The sequence below is a fragment of the Homarus americanus genome, unplaced genomic scaffold, assembly GCF_018991925.1.
Source record: "Homarus americanus isolate GMGI-L3 unplaced genomic scaffold, GMGI_Hamer_2.0 scaffold32583, whole genome shotgun sequence".
NCBI lineage: Eukaryota > Metazoa > Arthropoda > Malacostraca > Decapoda > Nephropidae > Homarus > Homarus americanus.
This window is the reverse complement of record NW_024713129.1, coordinates 11,887,108-11,894,536: the sequence shown is the minus strand read 5'-3', so window position 1 is coordinate 11,894,536 and position 7,429 is coordinate 11,887,108.

Genomic DNA, 7,429 nt, shown 5'->3' with positions numbered 1-7,429 from the left:
TTCAAAATGGGAAGGGTAGGGGAGAAGGAAGAGGAAGAAGAGGAGGGAGAGAGGAGGGGGAGTAAATAGTGTGGGGAAGAGGAAGAGAATAATAAATGGGAAGAAAATAAGGAATACGAATAGTAACGAAGAGTAAAAATAGGATAAGAAAAAAGAAAGATAAGAACATCGTAATAGGAAGAAGATGTAGAAGAGGAGAGAGATGATGGAAGAGGAATTATAGAAAGAGGAGAAGAAGAAGAGGGGAGAAAAGGAAGGGGTATTATAGAAAGAGGAGGAAAGGAAGAGAGGAAAAAGAGGGAGGAAGAGGGATTATGGAAAGAGGAAAAGAAAAGGGGAAACAGAAGAGGAGAGGATTATGGAAAAGAGGGAGAGGCAACAAGGGAATAAATTTCAGGAGGAGAGGAGGCGCACTGTGGGGCTGAAGGAGACAAGAAATAAATAACTGGGAGTGTACAAGAATGTCTGTCTGTCTCTGTCTGTCTGTCTGTCTGTCGAGGGGTGTGTCTTGTGTGTTTGGAGAGATTCTGACACCTCTCTCTCTCTCTCTCTCTCTCTCTCTCTCTCTCTCTCTCTCTCTCTCTCTCTCTCTCTCTCTCTCTCTCTCTCTAGCGCCACCATCAATCTCCACCATCACTCTTGCTCCCTGGTTTGTGACATTAGTCTCCCCCTCCCCTGTGTGCTATTCACCCCTCTGTGTCTGTCTCCACTCCCCATGACCCCCCTTACTTCCTCTCTTTCGTCTCCCTACCTCTTCTCCCCTCCCTGTGACCTTCCCTCCATCCACTCTCGTCTGTCTACCTCCCTCTCCTCCCGTCCTTCCTCCCTCCCCATGTCCTTACCTCCCCATGACCCTCCCTCCGCTCCTCTCTCTCCTCTCTCCCCGACCTCCCCTCCCCTCCCCTCCCCTCCCTCCCCTCACCTCCCCTCCCTCCCCTCACCTCCCCCTCCCCTCCCCCCTCCCTCCCCTCCCTCCCCCTCACCTCCCCTCCTCCACCTCCCTCCTCCCCCTCCCACCTCCCCACCATTCACCACAGGCAGTCAACTCCCCTCGCCCCATCTGCTCCCCTACACAAGATATTTATGTTATATTCGTCACAGTGTATCGTTCGCCCTCCTCGCCACACTCTCCATTTTGGCTCACACTTCCACCAGGCTGTCCTAGTCCCTGTTTTTGTAGTATATAATAATAATAATAATAATAATAATAATAATAATAATAATAATAATAATAATAATAATAATAATAATAATAATAATAATAATAATAATAATAATAATAATAATAATAATAATAATAAAAATAATAATAATAATAATAACCAACGATATATCGAAGGTCTATCTATCTATCGCTACAAACATCCATTTTTTTTTGGAAGGAGTTCATTGAAGCTCCGGATCCCTGTCTCGAATTTTTTTTTTTCTACACTGGTCAGATACTTATGCTCTTTATTTCTTTCTTTCTTTCTTTCTTTCTTTCTTTCTCTCTCTCTTTCTTTCTTTCTTTCTTTCTTTACCCCTCTCTATCTCCTCCACCCCCCATCTAGTGACAATGGCTCCCCTTTCTCGTGTTCCTACTCGTCGTTCATTTACGGTTCCATTGTATTATTCGGAGCGGTCATTAGGTGTTTTATTGTGTGCTTCGGAGAGATAATTAAAGCGGTTTACTGTGTCCTTTCCGAGGGGAGACGCGCTCGTTGCTTCGATCAGAGAGAGAGAGAGAGAGAGGAATAGAGAGAAAGGATTATAAAGAAAAGGTAGATAGATAGATAGATAGATAGATAGATAGATAGATGGATAGATAGAGGCACTTTTATAGGCAGGGAATATTGATGACTTTACTTTATAGCCGTGATATATGATCTTTATTTTTCATCTTTTATTTACTTTTTTTTTTCTTTTTAACTTTTTTTCATCTTTTTTTTTTCTTTTTTTAATTTTTTTTCTAAGAGTTTTATATTATTGTAGATTATTATATGATTATTTTAAAAGGTTTTTGTTATTTTTGTTTTATTATACATAGACAGACAGACGGACAGACAGACAGACAGACAGACACAGACACGCACACACACTCTTTTCTCTGCCGTCCTTCATCATTTCCATAAGGAGACAAATTCCTCCGTCGTTATTCACGTCTTCTCCTCTTCCTCCTCCTTCATCTTCCTCCTCACCTCTTCTCTTTCTTCTGCCTCCCAACCACAACCTCTGCTCCCCTCCTCCTCCTCCTCCTCCCACCTCTTCTTCTTCGTCTTCCCCAGAGGTCGAGCCGGAGATAATGAGTCAGTAGTGTGTTTCATTCAGTAGCCCGGGAATGCCCTTCAGCGAGTCTTTCATCTGATAATAAAGGAGAGGACGGCGACACTCTAAAGGAGAATGAACCTGACGGAGACCCAACAACCTGCAGCACCGGGCTCTTCCTGCTGCTGTTCTTCATCCTCCTCCTACTGCGTCGCCTTCTGCTGTTCTGCGTCTTCTACTGTGTTTTTTTACTTCTGCTGCTTCTTCTTCTCATATTCTTACTTCTACTCTTCCTACTTCTGCTTCTCCCTTTTCTACTCTCACTCCTTCTACTCCTCCTTCTGCTCGTATTTCTCCTACTCCCTCCCCTTCTCCTCCTCCTATTTCTTCTTCTTCGTCTTCACTTTTCTCCTCCTCCTCCTCCTCCGCCTCCCCTCCCCTCACCCTTCCTCTCCCCTTCCGTCCCCTGTTCCTTCACCCCCCTCCTCCTTCCTCCCCGTCCTCCTTCCTCCCTCCTCCTTCCTCCCCTCCTCCTCCTCCGTCCCCGTCAGTAGAACACAAGAGGCGTGAGATAATGAAGTTGTTTTAGAGTAAATATGGCGCAGGAGATTGTGTGTGTGAGGATTTATTGTAAAGCTGAGTCGTGTGCTCTCTCTCTCTCTCTCTCTCTCTCTCTCTCTCGTGGATTTTAGATGGGTTAAAATTTTAGAGGTGTGTGTGTTTGTGTGTGTGCTCTAAATTCGTATATAAAAACACCAAAAAACAATATTAATGAACGAGTGTAAAAAAAAAAAACCAGAAATGAAAAACAAACTTACAGCCAAGAGTATAAAAAACAAAACAAAAATAAGAAAAATAGGAAACAAAAGATACGTGAGGACCTGTGTACCGCCAGCAAGGCCGTGGGCTGGTAACACTCGTCTTGCCCGTGGTACCCACCGTTTCTGTGTGGATGTCGGTCACACTATAATAACCCGTTATAGTTCATCCTTCTTTCCTCACATGGCCAAACTGTGGAATGCTCTCACTTTAAAAAGCAGGTTTCCGGTATCTTTGTGATGTAGATTAATGAAATCTTATTTTTTCGCCCCCCAGGCCCCGTTGTGGGTCGATAACCTGTGCCTGGGTGAGCTGTTCCCCGTAAAAAAGAGTGAGAGGCGAACATGACCCAACAATATCATGTAGGCGTCAGACACGGCTCGTCACACCTCTCTGTTCACCGACCCCTGCCACCACCACTCCCTCATGCTAGCGAACCTAACCTAACCTAACCGTCACACCTATCCATCACACCTTTCCTCCACACCTGTCCGCCACACCTGTCCACCACACCTGTCCACCACATCTGTCTGCCACAATTTACCAACGATGGTAATACTTTGTTATTCCTACCTGAGGGAAAGACACTAATTAGATCACTCACCTGTAACATTACCAACATACAAACATAACTCCCACTACACGATCTAACATTAAAAAACTAACATACTTTTTTTATCCACATTATATAAACTTTTCTCCCCTCACCAATACAAAATATATCTTATAAAACTATAAATTAATATCAGGTGAAACAGGTAGAATAAATTAAATTAAACATTGAATATATTCCTGTGGTTCGCCATTTATCAGAGTGTCGTGTTGGTGAGCGGCAGGACCCAGGCCAGACACTTTACTAGCGATAAATCTTTGGGTGTCGTTCACTTCTCTGAAATGACGTACCTTACACCTTCACCCATTCTCTATCTCTCTCTCTCTCTCTTTTTCTGTCTCTTTCTTTATCCATGTCTTTGTCACTCCTCTGTCTGTCTATCTGTCTGTCTCTCTTTCTTACTCCACTCTCATCCCACTCTCTCTCACCCCCCACTCTCTCTCTCTCACCCCCACTCTCTCTCACCCACCCCCTCCCACTCTCTAACACTTAAATGGAATATCGACTTTGCTTTCAATATGCGGACACACTTTGATTAATCGGTATTGGAACGTCATCCTCTATTGTTTATTTATCGACGTTAAGGATGAATGAATCTGATAGTCTTTTGAAAACCAGCTTGTCGAGTATGTGGTGAGAGATGGTTCGAGACCCACCCCCCCCAGAACCACCCACTAACCCACCCAGCCAGCCAGCCATCTAGTCTGTTTGTCACCCACCCACCTAGTTTGTCTGTCACCCACCCAGCCATCCAGCCAGCCACCTTGTCTATTTGTCACCCACCCACCCAGCCATCCACCCAGTCTTTCACCCTCTGTTCCCCACTGCTTGTAGACTATCTGGTGAGAAATGGTTTGACACCCACCCACAGAACCACCCATCCGGCCACCTAGTTTGTCTGTCACCCACCCACCCACCCACCCAGTCTGTCCCAGCTATACATACCTGTCCCCTCCCCCACCCACTGCTGAAGAACCTGTCAATATTGAAGATCTATTTCTCTTGTCTTTACAACAGGGAAATATATTCTCTGTCTATATTACTTATTATTTGCACCACTTAAAAAATATATTACATAAACTGGAAATATATTCTACGCTACTGAAAAATATATCATTGTTGTTGTTTGGTTAATGAGCTATATATCCAAGTGACCTAATCCTTTTGGGTGGAAATATTAGACCTATATTATGTGTTTATAAACCCTGACCATATAAATTTCCCAGGCATATATTAGTTCTATTCCTTGGCTATATTCTTCCTCCATGACTAAATATATAGACTAATATCTTCATGCTATATTAGAGATATATTAAACCCATTATAACTAAGAGACATACTATATAAATCATCTATGTAACTTATATATAGAACCTGTTTATATTAGTTATTAATTTTTAGTGTTTGTATTATTCAGTGAAGTAGTTTGGCTATATTATAAAGACAGACTAAAGCGATTTGATAGTTCGTCACGTTGTTCCTTAATACAATAATTATCTCAGGTGTTTATTGACTTATTTCCTATGTTCAAGGTTTAAGAATCGTGTTATTAAAATTAGGTGGAAATTAATGATGAAAATTATTTATTAGTAATGCTTCGTTTTGCCGTGTCTGTCTGTCTGTCTGTCTGTCTGTCTGTCTGTCTGTCTGTCTGTCTGTCTGTCTGTCTGTCTGTCTCTGTCTTTAGGTCTTCATGTCTGTTTTTATGTCTGATTTTATGTGTGTCAAACTTTTTATCTGTCTGTCTGTCTGTCTGTCTGTCTGTCTGCCTGCCTGTCTTCTAATATAAATATATGTAATAAACTTGATACACAATAAAGGTTATGTTTTCATAGTAACGAAGTCGAAAGCCGAGGTCACTAAATCCCATGTTTGTGTCTTCCTATTATAAGGTCAAAGGTTAAGGTCATAGGGTTAGCAATAACACAATGAGGTCATCTAATTACTTCCGGGGGTCACGGGGTCACGGGGTCACTTATGAATGTTTTATGACCTTGAAATTAAACATTGAAGTTGATAGAGTGTTAAGCTGGTTTAATTTGTTTGAAGGTCAAAGGTTAAAGATCACTAGCGATGGTTTTAAGATCAAGAGAATATAATTGGTGATTAGGAAGATTTATAGGTGATTAAAAAACCTTCTTTAAGCATTATAAGTTATTACTATGATTTAATACGTAGAGATAAATAAAACACATATTAACTATTACCCAACATTTCTTTTTGGGGATATTTTATACACAAAACGATGTTACCAAGTTATTGAATAAAATAATAAACGAGGAAAAACTTCATTCTGAATTATATTTGCATAAATTTGATTAAGTAATATATTTAATATTCGTTGAAACTGTGATTAGCATTTTCCAAAATTAATTATTAACGACACCCCTGATCTCAACCACTGTGGGAAGGTGAGGAAGGGAGGGAAGTCTCACTCTCTCTCTCTCTCTCTCTCTCTCTCTCTCTCTCTCTCTCTCTCTCTCTCTCTCTCTCTCTCTCTCTCTCTCTCTCTCACACTAGAGCCAAACATCATTGAACCATAGTCTCCCCTCCCTCCTTCGCCCGCCCCCCCCCCACGAGGCCTTAAGGCTGAGAAGTCAAGCGCCGTGGATTCCAACGATGACCATTTACCGTGAACGACCTTCCTGTGGTGGTCGTGTACCCTGAAGGACTTTACAGAGGTCGTTAAGGACTTTACAGAGGTCCTTGTTAGCTTGAAGGACTTTACAGAGGTCGTAGTGTACTCTGAAGGACTTTACAGAGGTCGTTATTAGCTTGAAGGACTTTACAGAGGTCGTTAAGGACTTTCCAGAGGTCGTTGTTAGCTTGAAGGACTTTACAGAGGTCGTGGTGTACTCTGAAGGACTTTACAGAGGTCGTTGTTAGCTTGAAGGACTTTACAGAGGTCGTGGTGTACTCTGAAGGACTTTACAGAGGTCGTTGTTAGCTTGAAGGACTTTACAGAGGTCGTGGTGTACTCTGAAGGACCTTACAGAGGTCGTTGTTAGCTTGAAGGACTTTACAGAGGTCGTGGTGTACTCTGAAGGACCTTACAGGGTCACAGAGGTCGTGGTGTACTCTGAAGGACTTTACAGAGGTCGTTGTTAGCTTGAAGGACTTTACAGAGGTCGTGGTGTACTCTGAAGGACTTTACAGAGGTCGTTGTGTACTCTGAAGGACTTTACAGAGGTCGTTGTTAGCTTGAAGGACTTTACAGAGGTCGTTGTTAGCTTGAAGGACTTTACAGAGGTCGTTGTTAGCTTGAAGGAACTTTTAGCACTTTAAAGGAGGAAGAGAAGGAAGGTGAAAATGTAGGTGATAACTAAATCCCCTTCCCCATCTCTCCTTCGTTCTTCCCCATCTTCCCCTACCCATCACCTCTCCCCCTTCCCCCTCCTTCACCCCCCATCGCCCCTTTCTACTCCTCATCTTCCTCTACTTTACTCTCCTCACCTCCCCCACTCCCCTCACCTCCCCCACTTCCCTCACCTCCCCCACTTCCCTCTCCCCAACTCCCCTCCACCTCCCCCCACTCCTCCCACCTCCCCCTCCCCTCCCCTCCCCCCCTCCCCTCCCTCCCCCCTCCCTCCACCTCCCCTCCCCTCCCCTCCCCCCTCCCCTCCCTCCCCCCACTCCCCTCCTCCCCACCTCCCCACCCTCCCCTCCCCCCTCCCCCTCACCTCCCCCCTCCCCTCCCTCCCCCCTTCCCTCTCCTCCCCCACTCCCTCCTCCCCCCCTCGCGTGTATCCCCTC